This window comes from Schistocerca nitens, chromosome 1 (genome assembly GCF_023898315.1).
Source record: "Schistocerca nitens isolate TAMUIC-IGC-003100 chromosome 1, iqSchNite1.1, whole genome shotgun sequence".
Taxonomy (NCBI): Eukaryota; Metazoa; Arthropoda; class Insecta; order Orthoptera; family Acrididae; genus Schistocerca; species Schistocerca nitens.
Genome location: NC_064614.1, coordinates 1,217,058,340 through 1,217,076,926, shown reverse-complemented (window position 1 = coordinate 1,217,076,926; position 18,587 = coordinate 1,217,058,340).

Here is an 18,587-nt window from a genome sequence, read left to right as displayed (position 1 = left end):
ATGGATGTAACACTGGAAGCAACAGTTACTGTACTGACCTGTCAGCACAGTGTGATAGCATCTTGAAGGCAGTCAGCAAGTTTTGCGACTGCGTCCAGTGACATGTCCAACTGTGAAGCAATGATGGCTTTTATCTGGGCTGGCAGACAGCCCAAATCATGCACAGGACATTGCCAGGAATGGTTCTGATGTCCACTTTGATGCAAAGATGGTGAAGGTATTGTGAAGTTTTCCTGTCGCCCATTTCTTCTTGAGTCAATACCTGGCAAATGCGATCTTCCTGTGCAGCTGCTATACGATGTATGAGTTCTGCTTTTAATTGGTCATAGGCATTTTCCATTGGAGGAGATGTTATTAAGTCTTGGACCTCCGTAGCATATCACTGGTCAAGATGGCTTATGACTAAAGAAAATTTTGTGTTGTGGTGGTTATTCTGGTGTAGGAAAAGCTTGCTTCCACCTGAGCAAACTACAATACAGGATTTTGGGGTTAAAATGGTGGGAGGTGCACGGCCAGGCATGATACCGTAAATGGTTCCATCGATGTTTGCTACTTCCTTATAGAAAAATCACATTGGGGTCACCACTGACAAGAGGTGTAACTATATGGGAAAATCCTGCACTTGAACTTCTGTACAATCAAAGATGAGATGGAACGTCAAACAGATTTATTAACTCTCCACATTCCCAGTTGTGTACAAGCACTACTACGACAAGAGTCACAGAACCTCTAAAAAAAAAAAAAAGAGTAAATATCGGTAGTTTCCCTGCTATTCTAAGAGCAAATATGGCACGTCACTGCAGGCAAATTACCGTGCCCCTAGTGGCGAAAATGCTCGGTGTAAGGACGGCATTCTTCTATCTTCATTTCACACTCACATGTGAACTTCAACACGAGTGACTATTGCAGGCGCTGAGTGCGGTGTCAGTGTGTAGCAGTTGCTACACTCTCTTGCCACCCAAACACGTTTCCTTCAGCATGTCTATCTATAGTCCTATACTTTGTTTTACACCTGTTTATGCAGAAGTCTCTGTTTCTTTACAATGACTGAATACCATGGAGGCTCCCTCCCTTTATGCACCTTTCTACTGGATGCATATCTATCCAGTGCATGGTCAACTATGCTTTTAAACTTGAGCCATAGTCCTTCTACATGCTATAGCCTTGTGCTGAAAGTTTCAAGCTCCTCATTGAGATATGACATTACTGATTTTTCATCTAGTTTACTGAACATATACATCTTTCTTCTTGTTTTAGTTGTCCTTTGTACTTTGATAATCATATCATCATCACAGATGCAAGTTTTGAAGCACACATTCTCAAAATGGAGGAGTCTATTTGTTGCCATTAGATCCAGTACATTTCCATCATTAGTGGGGTTCCGAACTATTCATTCTACATAATTTTCAGAGAAGGTATTTAGTAAAGTTTCAGAGACTGTCTTCACATTCACCATAGCAAAATTATAATTTTCCCAATTGATTGTTGGATGATCGAAGTCTGGACTAATTATTACAGTATGAATGGGGAACATAAGTAAAAGCAAACTTGAGGTTTTCTCTAAAGTTTTTGGTTACACCAGGAGATGAGTCTGGTGGGTGATAGAAGGATCTAATTATCATTTTATGCCAAAGCTCTGATACTGAGTCTTGACCAAACAATCTTACATCAAGCTTCTATTTTTTTTGTCTTGGTGGATTTGAATTCCTTGTCTACTGAAACAAATATACCACTTCCATTTCCCTCTTGTCTATCCTCCCAATATACACTTAATTTTCCCCCAAAAAATCTCACTGTTACCATTTTCAGGTTTCAACTAGCTTTCTGTACCTGGTACTGTGTGGGCTTCAATGCCTTTCAGGAGTGCTTCAAACTCTAGCAATTTGTTGGGAATGCTTTGGTGGTTAACCATTAGGATTTTACTACTCCCACCTGTGGCAGGCATTTCTTTTGATCTTACACAGATGCTTCTGGATTTTCCTATGGTTATTGTTTTCTGGGTTGGGTGGACAATAATTTAATCCAAAAACCCCTTGCATGCACCTCACATGCAGTCAGCTACCTGGATGTGTAATGCACATAGACCAATTTGAGGGGACCCTACAGTTCTCAAACCTATGACACAAGTCCAGGAAGTTGCAATCTAGCTTGTCACAGAAATTTTGAAGTCTTCGTTTCAGTCCTTCCACTTGACTCAGAACCGAGGGGTGACAGTCAGTTATGGAGACAATGCGGCAAATTGGGAACTCAATGTGCAAGGCTGGTCTTCTCGTACTTCTCTGCCAATTGCTGGAATGATCCAAGTTTGGCCTCAGAGCCCAGGCCACAGGCTTCATTTATTCCAATGTTTGTCACAATCTGCAGCTGCTTGCATATCCTTGGAGTAGGCTTGGGTAAATTTGGTCATATGTCAATGATAGTGTGATTTCAGGTGTTGTGATGGTAGCTTGGTGAGTTATTATTTTGGCAGGAGTTGCAGGGGAGGTGGTTGGTGAGGAAAAGCTGGAAGTGGGGGATAGTTAAAAGATGCAGTGGAAGACATGTAACAGGTCATGGGAAGGACAGGGTACGCAAAAGAGGCTACTGTGGATTCAGACAATACTGTTGGAAGAGGAGGGTGGTTGTAGGGTGGTGGGCCAGAGTAAGTGCTCTACGTAGTGATAGTTGGAGCAAAGGAGGAGGTGGTGAAAATAACAGTGCTGGCTGGAGTGTCCATTATTGGTCAATGGAAGCAGGGAAGCAGGAGATCATGACCATGGTTACCGGTGGCAGACTATACCCAGGATGGTGGGGAAACATGGCAGCAACATCCGTTGTGATATGATGACAGTAGATGATGATGGTGGCAGCGGTGAAGACAGAGGCAGAGAAGGTAGTGAATAGACTGCGGTGCTGGCAGCAGTGATGACAGTGACAGTAATGAATCAGGCAGAGAGGTGGTGCCAGCAATGCCTATGATTATGTGATGACAGCTGAACACCATGACAATGGTGACTGTGACAAGAAAATGATGACATGCAAGGAGTTGATGTACGCACACCCAGAAGACAGTCTTCACAAACAAGCAAAGTACACAAGTGAACACACATGTATTGCAAAGCACTGGAGAGTGGTACTTACCAGTCTATGCACTATGAGAGTACCAACAAATGAAACTAGAGGGGAAAGCTTTCCACTTGGTTCGTGCTGATGACCAGAGTCGTTAACACACCTCTGAGTGAGCACTTATATAGTGTCACTCTAGTTGCTCACAGTACAAGAACGTTTTCCATGCAGTTTACCTGTACACATTTATTTTGCTAACTTTGCACCCATTGTATACTTAATGATTTGTAACATCAAACTATGTTACCACATTTCTCTTAATGTACATTTCTTACTAAAAAACATTGTTATTAATATCACATAAAGCATACTATGTCAGTACATCTAGTGGCCAGCACCTGCAAGTAAATATTTTTAAAACAGTTTATCTGCAATATAAGTGTTAGTTTATTGAAAGAATAAAAGTCTTGCATCTGCAATTTTGACACTACCAGGTAACAAATTTAAAAAAATGACACTGATATAGAGTTATTCGGATTTAACATGCTAGTAGGCATAGTTGTATGATTTTGTTCCGGCTTTAAGTTCTATGTGGACAAGATATTTTAATAAGAAATATACGTGTCTTGAATGTCTGCTGCAGTTTTGTTGATGATATCATGGTTTCATTAACACATATTTGTGGAAAGACAATTTTATTGATATATAAGCAAGTCAAAATTGCTTGTAATTCTATTCAACAATGTACATAACATTAGCAGCATTTTATTTTCTTGTATTATGTTTTTATGGCAATGTTTTTCATTCAGTAATACTGTATTCTGTTTTCATATAAATTTCCATTCAAATTTTTGTCTTCTTTTGTACAACGAAAACTCTTTCATTAATGTATTCAATAAAACCAGCTCGTTTGAACCTTATGTGCTAGGTGGCACATTCTTCACAGTAAGCCACTGTGTTTGAAGTTGTATTTTGTTCATGATTGTATGAATCCACAGAACTTAGTCTTGGTATGTATTTTACTTTGTAAAACTCAATGTTCCCTATTGTAAAATGATACATATGTTTATACATTGATTGTTTAGGTTCCACTTTTTCTGATTTTATTTTTATTTTAACACTGAATATCATCATTGTGTGATTGAAATTGATATGCAGTAATAATAAAAGACTGGTTTCAGTTTTATTTGACCAGTGCTGGAATTTCCCTTGTTTGCAACACTTGTGACATTGTGTTCTGCCCACCCATATAATATAAGGTGCCTAGGAAAGCTGCTTTCTCGGATTGCTAGACAACAATTCAAGCAAATCACAGTAATAAATTTTTATTACAATATGGGAAGTAACAATACTTAACTTTGTTCCATAAAAACATGGGAGAACTGCCGGATATCAATATCTTCCTGCCACGATATTTCGGCGCAGAGTCTTCTGGCCATCTTCAGGTGAATGCCACTGTAGTAGTACTGGCGAGTACGCGCTGAGCTCCGCTATTTAAAGCCTTCTGAGGTGACATTGCGCATGCGCTGCTCAGCATGCGCGTTCATAATGGTTCCGTGCGCTGCGCCTCGCGCCCTCCACTGTGAAAGCCTGGCGTATCGGTGTCAGGTCGATTTCCATCTTTATGCAGATAACTATGTCGACTACAAAGTTTCTCTATAACAGGATTCCAAGCAGAGTTCAGCTGATAACCGCTATCTCGATTGATGAGAGTCTCGTTGTCAGACAATCTTATTTCCACAGATTCATTGATAATCGAACTCCAAAAGTTTGATGTATGGGCCAAAATTTTTGTGTCGTTGTAATTCATAGAATGGTCTGTGGAAATACAATGTTCGGCGATTGCGGACTTGGTGGGTTGCAGAAGGCGAGTATGCTGTTGGTGTTCCATAATGCGTTCCTGCGCAGTTCGTGTTGTTTGCCCTATATATGATTTGCCGCATTCACACGGAATTTTGTAAACACCTGGTTTACGCAGGCCCAGGTTGTCTTTAACGGATCCCACCAGTGATGAAATTTTGGAAGGAGGGCGAAAGCTGACTCTCACTTGATACTTTCTCAATATTCTGCCTATCTGTGAAGAAATATTCCCAATAAATGGTAGATAAACAGTCGACCTGAAGGCCTCTTCCTCTTCCTTGTTCCATCGTCTGTAGGTTTTCATCACTCTGTTCACTTGCCTAGGTGAAAAGCCATTCTTCAAAAATACTTTTTGCAGGTGTTCCAGTTCTGCTTGAAGACTGTCGGCGTCAGAGATAGTATGGGCACCGTGGACCAAGGTTTTGAGAACGCCCATTGTTTGTGCTGGATCGTGGCAACTAGTAGCTTGTAGATACAGGTCTGTATGAGTGGGCTTTCTGTACACCGAGTGGACGTGAACCGTATGTGCAGTTGACGGACTTTGAGCGAGGGCGTATAGTGGGCATGCGGGAGGCCGGGTGGACGTACCGCCGAATTGCTCAACACGTGGGGTGTGAGGTCTCCACAGTACATCGATGTTGTCGCCAGTGGTCGGCGGAAGGTGCACGTGCCCGTCGACCTGGGACCGGACCGCAGCGACGCACGGATGCACGCCAAGACCGTAGGATCCTACGCAGTGCCGTAGGGGACCGCACCGCCACTTCCCAGCAAATTAGGGACACTGTTGCTCCTGGGGTATCGGCGAGGACCATTCGCAACCGTCTCCATGAAGCTGGGCTACGGTCCCACACACCGTTAGGCCGTCTTCCGCTCATGCCCCAACATCGTGCAGACCGCCTCCAGTGGTGTCGCGACAGGCGTGAATGGAGGGATGAATGGAGACGTGTCGTCTTCAGCGATGAGAGTCGCTTCTGCCTTGGTGCCAATGATGGTCGTATGCGTGTTTGGCGCCATGCAGGTGAGCGCCACAATCAGGACTGCATACGACCGAGGCACACAGGGCCAACACCCGGCATCATGGTGTGGGGAGCGATCTCCTACACTGGCCGTACACCACTGGTGATCGTCGAGGGGACACTGAATAGTGCACGGTACATCAAAACCATCATCGAACCCATCGTTCTACCATTCCTAGACCGGCAAGGGAACTTGCTGTTCCAACAGGACACTGCACGTCCGCATGTATCCCGTGCCACCCAACGTGCTCTAGAAGGTGTAAGTCAACTACCCTGGCCAGCAAGATCTCCGGATCTGTCCCCCATTGAGCATGTTTGGGACTGGATGAAGCGTTGTCTCACGTGGTCTGCACGTCCAGCACGAACGCTGGTCCAACTGAGGTGCCAGGTGGAAATGGCATGGCAAGCCGTTCCACAGGACTACATCCAGCATCTCTACGATCGTCTCCATGGGAGAATAGCAGCCTGCATTGCTGCGAAAGGTGGATATACACTGTACTAGTGCCGACATTGTGCATGCTCTGTTGCCTGTGTCTATGTGCCTGTGGTTCTGTCAGTGTGATCATGTGATGTATCTGACCCCAGGAATGTGTCAATAAAGTTTCCCCTTCCTGGGACAATGAATTCACGGTGTTCTTATTTCAATTTCCAGGAGTGTATTTTTCTTGCCACTCCCAGTCTACGTTTTATAACCTCTCTACTTTGGCCATCATCAGTTATTTTGCTGCCCAGATAGCAAAACTAAATCACTGTGTTAAGTGCAACATATCCTAATGTGATTCCCTAAGCATCACCTGATTTAATTCCAATACTTTCCATTATCCTTGGTTTGCTTTTATTGATGTTGGTCTTATAACCTCTTTTCAAAACAATGTCTATTCCATTCAACTGCTCTTATAAGTCCTTTGCAGTCTCTGAAAGAATTATTACATCATCAGCAAACCTCAAAGTTTTTGGAAATTTCTTGGGTACTCAGCCAAATACCTGAGAAATTTTCAAGATTTCTGTACACTGGGAAAACCCCAGATCACACCTCAAAGGTTTTACTTCTTATCCATGAACTTTAATTCATACTCCATTTTTTTCTTTGATTTCTTTTACTGCTTGTTCAGTGTACAGATTGGAATAATACTGGGGACAGGCTACAACCCTTCTCACTCCATTCTCAACCACTGCTTCTCTTTCATGCCCCTCAACTCTTACAAGTTGTAAATCACCTTTCGCTCCCTGTATAATACCCCTACTATCTTCAGAATTTCAAAGAGAGTATTCCAGTTAACATTGTCAAAAGCTTTCTGTAGGTCTACAAATGTTAAAATATGCTACACAAATAGAACAGCTAATTCACAGGATAAAATTAAAACCATATGGTCAGTTGCAGCACAAGATCGATGATATAAAGTCAGTTAGCAGTAAAAATATTTCTGTTAGTGATAAATCAGATATATGTACAGTGCTTAACAATCATTTTCTGAGCATTTATGGTGAATTAAATAAAAATTTAGTTTCTACATGGTATCATATAACTCTTTTGGCAAATGCCTTTCCGAGATTGATGTCTGAAATACACCTCTGTGATATAGACAAGGGGGAGATTGAGTCAATAATTAAATCACTGAAGACTAAGGACTCCCATAGACATGATGGAGTGCCTATCAGAATATTAAAGTACTGTGCTGCACATGTTAGCCCTGTGTTTATCCATATTTGTAATTTTTCCTTTAGGAATGGTCAGCTTCCTGAACAATTAAAGAACTCATTAGTAAAGCTGAACAATTAAAGAACTAAGTAAAGCTACTGTATAAAAAGGGAGAAAGGGATAATGTAGGCAATTTTAGACCTATGTGTATGCTGTCAGTGTTTGCTAAAGATCGAAAAGGCTGTAAATGTGAGGATAATAGATCATTTTATATCACACGATTTGCTATTGAAGGTACAGTTCGACTTAACAAGTCATTTAATAAATGAAATTGCTTTATTTTCTTTTCTCTGTGAGGTACTGGAAGTGTTAAACAAAAGGTTTTGAATGCTAGGCATATTTTTTGATTTAACTAAAGCATTTGATTGTGTTGATTACAAAATATTGGTCCAGAAGTTGGACCATTACCGAATACGGGGAATAGCTCACAATTGGTTCACCTTTTACTTTAGCAACAGACAGCAAAAGGTTGTTACTCACAGTGTTGAAAATGGTTGTGATGTGGGGTCTGAGTGGCATATGGTCAAATGGGAGGTATCCCAGGGATCGGTGTTGAGGCCACTCCTGTTCAGTTTCAAACAGTGCAGTTCATGACTTAAGTTCATGGCTTGTAGAAAATAAACTAATGCTAAATCACAGTAATACTCAATTTTTACAGTTTCTAACACATAATTCAACAAAACCTGACATTTTAATTTCACAAAATGGGCATATGATTAGTGAACAGTTCAAATTTCTAGGTGTTCGGATAGATAGTAAATTGTTGTGGAAAGCCCAATTTCAGGATCTTGTTGAAAGACGTAATGCTGCCATTTTTTTCTATTCGAATGGTATCTGAAGTAACTGGTTGTTCGACACAAAAATTAGTTTACTTGTCATATTTTCATTTGATTAAGTTATATGGTAGTATATTTTGGGGTAATGCTTCCCATTCTAAAAGGATATTTTTGGCTCAGAAATGGGTGGTTCAGGCAATAAAAGATGTAAGTTTGTGAACCTCTTGTCAACCTCTGTTCACTAGTCTGAGTATTTTGATACTGGACTCTCAAAATATATGTTCTTTACTGTCACTTCTTGTGAACAATATCAGCTTATTCCCAAGAAAAAGTAGCTTTCACTCAGTTAATACTTGGCAGAAATCCAACATCCATTTGGATCTGACTTCCTTAACTCTTGTACAGAAAGGTGTGCAGTATACTGCTGGATCCATTTTCAGTAAATTACCACAAGAATTCAAAAATATTAGCAGTAATCCATGCGCTTTCAAATCAAAACTGGAGTTTCCTCATCGGTCACTCCTTCTATTATGTCGAGGAGTTCCTTGAAAAATTAACCTGATTCTTGTTGTATTATTGATTGCATTTACTTAAACTTATGGCTTGACTTTTTTCAGGTTCATAAATATTTTATTTTTATTTGTTATTACTTTTATATTGTAATTTCATGTACTGAGACATTTCGTGACCTTGGAGATGTGTTCATCAATTTGGTCCTACAGAACTTGAACTGTAAATAAAATAATAAATAAATTTGTTTTCCTTTCCTTAACCTATCTTATAAGATGCCATAAGTCATAGGGCCTGTGTTGCCTCACGTGTTCCTCCATTTCTCCAGAATCCAAACTGTTCTTCCCCAAGGTCTGCTTCTACCAGTATTTCCATTCTTCTGTGAAGAATTTGTGTTACATTCTTGTAACCATGACTTTTGAAACTTATAGTTCAGTAATTTTCACACCGGTCTGCAACTACCTTCTTTGGAATTGGAATCACTAAATTCTTCTTGGAGTCTGAGGGTATTTTGCCTGTGTCATGAATCTTACACACAGTATGGAAGAGTTTTGTCATGGCTGGCTCTCCAAAAGTTATTAGTATTTCTTATGGAATCTTGTCTACTCCAGGCCATGTTCCATCTTATATCTCTGAAACATTTATCAAATTATTCTCATAGTATCATTTATCCCATCTCATCTTCATTTACATCTACTTTGCTTTTTATAATATTGTTTTCAGGTTCATCTCCCTTGTATAGACCCTCTACATACTTCTACCACTTCTCAGCTTTCCCTTCTTTGCTTAGGACTGGTTTACCATATCACCTATTGATATTCACATAGCTGCTTCTCTTTTCCCCAAAAGCCTCTTTAATTTTCCTGTGGGTGGCATGTATCTTTCCCCTAGTGAAATATGCTTATAAATCCTTACATTTGTACTCTAGCCATTCCTGGTCAGCAATTTTGCACTTCCTGTAAATCTCATTTTTTAAAGACATTTGTATTACCTTTTGACTGCTTCATTTGCTGGGATTTTAAAATTTTCTCCTTTAATCAATTAAATTCAGTATCTTCTGTGTTATCCAAGAATTCATATTGGGCCTTATCTTTTTATCTATTTCATCCACTGCTGCCTTCAATATTTCATCTCTTAAAGCTATCCATTTGTCTTGTACTGTATTCCTTTCCCCTGTTCTAGTCAACCATTTCCTGATGTTCCCTCTCTAGCTCTCAAAAACCACTGGTTCTTTCAACTTATTCAGGTCTGATGTCCTTAGTTTCCTATCTGTTTCCCATTTGTTTAGTTTTAATCTACAATTTATAACCAATAAATTGTGGTTGGAATCCACATCTGCCCCTGAAAATGTCTTACAATCTGCTTCCCAAATCAGTGTCTACCCATTATATTATCAATCTGAAACATTATAGTGTCCCCAGGTGTCTTCCAGGTATACAGGCTTCTTTTATGATTCTTAAACCAAGTGTTAGCGGTGTTTAAGTTATGCTCTGTGCCAAACTCTACCAGACAGTTTCCTCTTTCATTCCTTTCCCCCAGTTCATATTCACCTACTATTATTCCTTCTGTTCCTTTTCCTACTATCAGATTCCAGTCCCTTATCACAATTAAATTTACATCTCATTTAACTATCCGAATAATTTCTTTTACCTCATCATACATTTCTTCAATCTCTTCAATTATCTGTGCAGCTAGTTGACATGTAAACATGTATTTCTGTAGTAGGAGTGGGCTTCGTGTCAATCTGGGGTGAGATAATGGATTGACTATGCTGTTCATAGTAGCTTACCAATATTCCTATTTTCTTATATGTTGTTAAACCCTCTCCTGCATTACTCCTCTTTGACTTTATATTTTTATATCTATGAATTCATCTGACCAGAAGTCTTGTTCCTCCTGCCACCAAAGTTCACTAATGCCCACTGTATCTAACTTCAACCTAACCATTCCCCTTTTTAAATTTTCTAACCTACTGTCCAATTAAGGGATCTAACATTCCACACTCTGATCCATTGAACGCCAGTTTTGTTTCTCATGATGTCATACTTACATTAAGTTATTGCAGTCAAAATCATGATGAAATATAAACTGTATATGTGGGTGGTGTAACTTGTCTTGAGATCTGCTCAGTGGCCTGGAGTTCTTGTCGAGAACTGGATTCATATTTTAGAGTCAATCAATGTGATATGTGAAATAAGAAACAGGTGCACCTTAATACTTCTCATTGCAGGTTTATTATACACTGTAACATACATATTGCATCATGAAACTTGCAAACAACAATGACCACTAGTGATCTGGCTTTCTTGCATCTACATAATTCCAAATAATGTGTGGTGGCTATCAGTAGTTACACAATCGATTGTCTCTGGAGCTTCAGCCAAAGATCTTTGCCTCTATGCTACTCAGCTCAATCTTGTTCTCATGTAATGTTGTTTGTGTTTCTTGGATTACTATCACTTCAGTCTTACTGTCAAGTGGTGAAGCATTCTATTCTCCAGTGAGTATAGGTCCCAATTTCCCGTAGTGGTAATCCAGATTTCACTGCCTCACACCCTTCTTTTTATGCATGACAGTGATAAACAGTGCTTGACAATGGATTGGTTCCCTATGAGTGTCGTTTGATGTCTTTCACTCCAGACATCACCCACATTTCACAGCTGTGTTTCTTTGTGCAGTTACCAATTCAGCATCATCAAGCCCTGTTGTAAGACATGTCAGCACATGAATGTAACCTTAGTGTGACTATACTGCCATGGTAAGAACTAAATGCCATGCTGCCACCATACCACGGCTTTGGCCGGTAGCTATGTCCTGTGAATATTCTCCTCAGGGATGAGGTCATTTCAGTATGAACATAGTGCATTTTTGGCTGCAGTGGTACATCCTTCCCTGCCTTTGACTATACCATCACAACTGGTGAGAGACTTGTCTTTCATTTATGAGCAATGTTGCCTCATCCCATTTCAGGACCAGTCACAGCTGAACAATTCAAGCTGCTTCTCAACTGTTACAGCCATTCCGTCTGTACCAGCTGTGTCTTCAATTGTGTCTACCATATTGTGTTGCTCATGTGGCTATCTCCCAGCCTGCACCTTCATCAAGGCTACATGCCACTTGGACATTGTTGCTGCACTTTGGATGTGTTCCAGATGCCTCCAAAATATCATTGCTACATACAGCCACTCTGCCCCCTGTCCATTCTATACTGAGTTCCTCCTCAGTAATGCAACAAGATCATGTCAGACATTTCCCCAAGCTACCACAGCAGTTTAAAACTATTTGAAAACATGGTATACTTTGCTCAACAATATCCTGGACATACATGGCATCCACAGTGATTACGCCAGATTTGTATGCTTAGAGAAGCCACCTACGACAACATACAGACGTCTCAGTGACTTGTTTCTGACATCTCTATCCCCTTCAAAATATGGCAGTGTACATGTGATTATCATTGAACACTTTTTCCATTCTCCTCTGAGAATGCTTTATGGCGCATCACCCATGATGAGCACCTCAGAGACAAAACCCCTTCACTGCTCTGTTGGAGGCCATGCTCTCATGGATCCAGAGATGATGCTTCATGTTGCTCTATGGATATTATGGTTCATCACACTGGCTCATGAACTTCAAGTGTTCTTTACGAACTTTAATAATTTACTTTAATAATGATCTCCAATACTTAAAACATGTGGGCACTCGTGTTATCATTGTCCTCAGACAGCTACTGTCACGCGCCATGGAGCCATTGGATGCTCAATGCTAGCTCACTAATCATGCTTTTCACATCATTTACCATCGTCAGCTCCTGCCTGCAACAAGTCACTATGAGACAGACATTGTTGGTAGCTGTGCTTCAACCCCTGGCCCACCAACTCCTCCTTCATGGTCATATGGCAGAGGTCATGCTAGATCTCATGCAACACCTGACAATGTCATGCTGCCATCTGGGGACCAGCCCTTAGCATTACTAGCTCCTGCTTCCCCATCTACTCCAACTGCTGATACACACTCTGCCACTGCTAATCACCAGTATGACCCAGCAAATGGTGCAGGTGACACCTGCCTTGCTCCACACGCCATCTGCCTGCCATGTTGGTTTCATGTGATGTTTGGCAATGCTGCATGAAACTGTGGCACCAAAACTTGTCACATGGGCCAATTTAAGCACATTGGCCGACATTGCTGCAACAGGGTGCTGTCTCCAGACTCAGTCATTATTCTCAGTGTCTCTCAGAGTTTATGTGTTTGATCTAGCAAATAATATAGAGTCCCTTGTCAACATGAGTGTAGATCTAAGTGTCATCCCTCCCTCCTTTGCTCATTCAAGTCTCCTCCTGACATCAAAAGTTCTTTGAACAGCTAAGAGCTTTGATAGCACCATCCATGATCACGCCGATCTTTGGCTTCACCTTATACCATATGTACAATTCTCTTGGACCTCACATGTGGTTGAAGTGGAGCGTCCTGTCCTTAGGATTGATTTTCTCAAACATTTTGGTCTCTCCCCTGAACTACATTCTGGTAACTTACTCCAACACACACCGAGCATGCAGATTCTTTGCTCCTGCACCCTTTCTCCTCCCTCATCTGTGGTTCAGTGGGTCCCCTTTGTTTGCACTACCTACGAATGCTCTTGCCTTGTCATCTCACTGGTAGAGCTCGTGACTCAGCACCAAGACATTGAAACCCTCTGCATTAGCAATTCCATGTGGGAATATATATAGAGAGAAAGAAACATTCCACATGGGAAAAATATATATAAAAAACAAAGATGCTGTGGCTTACCAAATGGGAAAGCGCTGATAGATAGACACAATAAAACACACACACACAAATTTCAAGCTTTCGCAACCCAAGGTTGCTTCATCAGGAAAGAGGGAAGGAGAGGGAAAGACGAAAGATGTGGCTTTTAAGGGAGAGGGTAAGGAGTCATTCCAATCCTTGGAGATAAAACAAATTGCTTGTAATACTCTTGGCATACTTGATCTTTTTTTAGTTTTTGCAGGGAATAAATTGTCTTTCATTTTTAATTTATAAATCTCGTAAATTGTGAGCCAGTCATGTCATGAACTTACTTCTGGTTTCCTTGGTTATATTCATCTTCTTCTGCCATAAGTATTCTCTTGACCGTGTGTTTAACATTAGTTTTTGATCGGGCTTCTTCTACCGATGCAGGCCGCTGACATCGAGATGATACGCGGGAGAAAGGAAAACTTTCATGGTTTTGAACAAATAATAATTATTATTCAGACAACACAAATGGCTACCACATATATTTTACAAAAATACATGTTCTCCACTCAAGAACTAAAGACAGAGTCTCTCTATTAACAAAACAAATTGAATGAATTTTTTATCATTTGTTATCCACCTTCCGGAGTAGCAAAATATATCTTTATCGACACTTACAGTGTCTGCACTAATAATTATAATCATTGGTTTTAAATTTTTGTCATAGCTTGTTGGGGCTTTTCCTTATGTACCTATACATTTGCCCCCACACTGTGCGATGACATGTAATGGAGGTGCACAGTGTTTTGTATACACTCGTACAACTTATTTAAGTTTGTGTCGAAGGGGGTACAATGACCTTTATTTGTCGGCATATTTCTCTTTGTATTTTTGGGTTGGATATGTCAACTTGTCTTGTTTACACATTATCTTACAGGAAATACATAACTTACATATGGAATGATAATTTACCAAGTATTTACATGAGGGTGCTCCAAGAGTGGTTACTCGTCTCTTTGCCAATATTGCTAGTCTCTGTACACATGCGTGCTAAATATGTTTGTTAACTACGCAACAACTGTTAAATGTTCCACATATTATTGGGTATGGTCGTCCGCGATTCCACTTGCACTTTTAGTGTCATTTTCACTCTGAGTGCCGTACTATCCGTCAAATAGGTCGCTGTGGCATGGTTTTCCAACCTGAGTGCGATGCATGTGCGTTTACTCTTCAAGAACCGATGCTGTGGCAAATAATTCACCTTTCATATGGCCCGGGAAGGATCTTCTCCATCGTATCCACATTTTCAGTGGGGTGAATACTGCACATCAACAACTGACATCAAGGTAAGTTATACTTGCACAATTGTAGTTTACTGATTAATATATCAGACATTGCGTAGCATAACATTACCAAAACTGATTTGTTGCACTCTTGCACACACGTTTGGATACCACTATATATTTTGTCATTCACTTTGCTGCGAGAATAGTTTTAGTCCTGGAGGTTTTTTCCTTTTTTGTTAGTTTTTCAACTTCATCTTTTACATATGGCTTGATATACACTTAAAATTCACATAAACATTTTTGACATAACAATGCATATTACAATGTCTTACATCTAAGGCTGACACTCCATCCATTATTTCTGTCAAATGTAGAAAATTCTTAAATACTAAAACATTACAAAATTCCTTCTCCATTTACAGTTACAGTTTAGCACAGTTTGTTTGTTAACTTAAAAAAAATTCCTTTTTACATAAATACAAATAACTTATTTACATTCTTTTACATCATGTTACCTTATATGCATTTAATGCATTCGCATTTTATTTTCCAGCCATGCATACATCAGTTATGAAAGTTTAATATTTTCCTAGGGAGAAACAGAGAAAAACATTTACATCAGAATTTTACTTTAAGCGTTGCTGACTTAACTATGCTTTGGTGTCACCTCCTGCATTGGGGAGGGAATAAGGAATACTATTCTACTGTTTTATGGATTACTAAGGAAATTTTATTTGTCCTTTCTTAAGTCACTTATGAGGGAACTCCCTTTTCATGGAACCAAAACCTATTAACAACTCATGTGCTATATACCATTGTGTTGCTTATAAGTGTTTATGTGTAGCTTCGTGTTCATAATGCAAAAGTTTTTGCATTACGTCACACTTACCTCTTTACGATTATGTGGAAATATTGATATTCGCATGTGATGCAATATGAGTTGATTAGTTTTATTTGAGGTCACATGCCTTCGTGTTTATGTGCAATTTGTAGTCAGTAGGTACAGGTAAATGTTTTGTAGTTGCACTGCAATGATGTATATTCTTATTCTTCCTTTGATTGATGCAAAATATACACATAGACATACTAATAACAAATCATTTCCTTGAGGTGCGGCCCGTTTTTTTCATTTGGTACCTATAACACCCATCATAAATCTCTTCTTTTGCGCCGTGTCGATGCATTGGTCGCTGCAATGTAAAAAACTTATAACTAACTTAAAAACTAATTGTGTTTTGTAGCTCATATGCCACGCAGATACTCGGTCATCACAGTCGTTTGCAGATGTTTTTCATATTTCATTCTTATTTATTTATATATTTATCTTCTTGCATTTGTATTCCTTTTATTCACTTACCCTGCAAAGAAAGTTACTTTGACATCTCCTACGGTATCTCATCCTTTTGTAAGCTATCATGTCCTGTATGTTTTGTTGTAATGATTTCTGTTAATTCTAGCTACAATGTTTATATTTTAGTATTGACACAACTTTGCATGTTGATATAAATGTAATATTATATTCCTTCATTCCATGATAATAAATATAGTTGTTACGTGTTATTATTTATTTTGAAATTGGGCTTAATACTTGTGCAGCTTTGTGTTTCTGTTTGGTTGTGCCACGAGTTAGCCTGTTGGGCTTGCGCAAGGTCAGTGTCTCTTCCGTAGTACTGACGCAAACATGCATTGTTGAGCATGCAGAACTGAGTTGTACGCTGCTCCAGTTTGCATTTCGCTTCATGTGAAGCTGTGTTTCTTAACTTCCTCCCAAACAAATTATTGTCTTTGCTTACAAAACAAGAAAATTACTTGATTTTATACACATTTCATGTAAAAATACACATAATAAGATTTAAAAACGCTGGCAGGTCGATAGACACACAAACACAAACATACACACAAAATTCTAGCTTTCGCAACCAACGGCTGCTTCGCCAGGAAAGAGGGAAGGAGAGGGAAAGACAAAAGGATGTGGGTTTTAAGGGAGAGGGTAAGGAGTCATTCCAATCCCAGGAGCGGAAAGACTTACCTTAGGGGGAAAAAAGGACGGGTATACACTCGCACACACACACATATCCATCGACACATATACCTGTGTGGATGGATATGTGTGTGTGTGTGCGAGTGTATACCCGTCCTTTTTTCCCCCTAAGGTAAGTCTTTCCGCTCCTGGGATTGGAATGACTGCTTACCCTCTCCCTTAAAACCCACATCCTTTTGTCTTTCCCTCTCCTTCCCTCTTTCCTGATGAAGCAACCATTGGTTGCGAAAGCTAGAATTTTGTGTGTATGTTTGTGTTTGTTTGTGTGTCTATCGACCTGCCAGTGCTTTCGTTTGGTAAGTCACATCATCTTTGTTTTTAGATATATTTTTCCCACGTGGAATGTTTCCCTCTATTATATGCATAATAAGATTTCTTACTTATAAAACTATGACATTACTTATAAATATATTTTATTACAAGAAAACTGCTGTGACATTGTGTCACTACTTGTGAAAAGCTTTTAAGTCTTTGTGAGGTTGGAGATCTTTGTCTCTCCTTGTTCTTACATTTACCAACCTATAAGTTCCAGGACAAGGAATTTTTGCAATAATATAGGGCCCTGAGTATAGCAATAACCATTTTTTGTTCAACTTACTGTTCTTTGTTGATTTGGAATGTATTCTCAAGAGGACTTGTTGCCCTTCAAAAAAAATGTGTAACTCATTTTAACTTTTTGTTGTATATTCTCTTTCTGTATTCTGCTCTATTCTCAAGGGTAATTATTGCTTGTCTGATTTTATTCTGCAATGTTAACTCTTTAGTAGGTAATTTTGGTATGGGTGATTCCCATTCGTCATTTTGCTTTGTGTTAAACATAAGTTGATTAGGAGTGAAACCTGTGGAAGAGTGGGGGAGATTGTTTACTACTTGCATAAATGGAGTAATGTATTTAATCCATCATGAATGTTTGTTATGAGTGTAACACCCTCTCCACGAGACTTGCTTTTGGGTGTAAAAATCTTACCAAGATGTGTTTAATGCCATGTGTGCTCATGAATTGTTTCAATTTTCTTCCTACGAAATAGGTTGCATTGTCTGTTAATATGACTTTGGGTTTCCCTACTCTTCATAAATAATCCTCTTCAATTCTCCTTGTGATGCTACTGGCTGTAGTGGTTTTGATAGCATAAAGTTTGATGTATTTTGTGAAAATATCATAAAGAGCTATTATGTATGTGACACCACCTTTTGCTCAAGGATATGGCCCTGCGATATCCAGAGAAACCATTTACAGTGGAGCTTTGGTTAGTATGGGGTGTGGTTCTGTAAACTTTGACATATTGGATGGTTTTGTTCTTTGGCAAATAGCACACTTCTTAAATATTTGTGAAACACGTCGTTATATATTAGGAAAGTAACAAAGTTTGGAAATCTTGTCTGTACATTTTGTTACTCCGTAGTGTCCCCATAATTTTTAATTTTGGTCAAGTCCTCCTGGCATCTCTCATCCCATATCCAAGGCTTATTCTTTCTCGACAGGTTAAGTAGGACATCGCTATTCATAAGCTGCTGTTGTATAAATTTTTGGAAAAAGGAAGTTAGTCCTAGATATGCTTTCAATTGTTTTCTGTTCTCAGGGGTGGGCAATTATGTATGGCATCTAGTTTCTTTGGG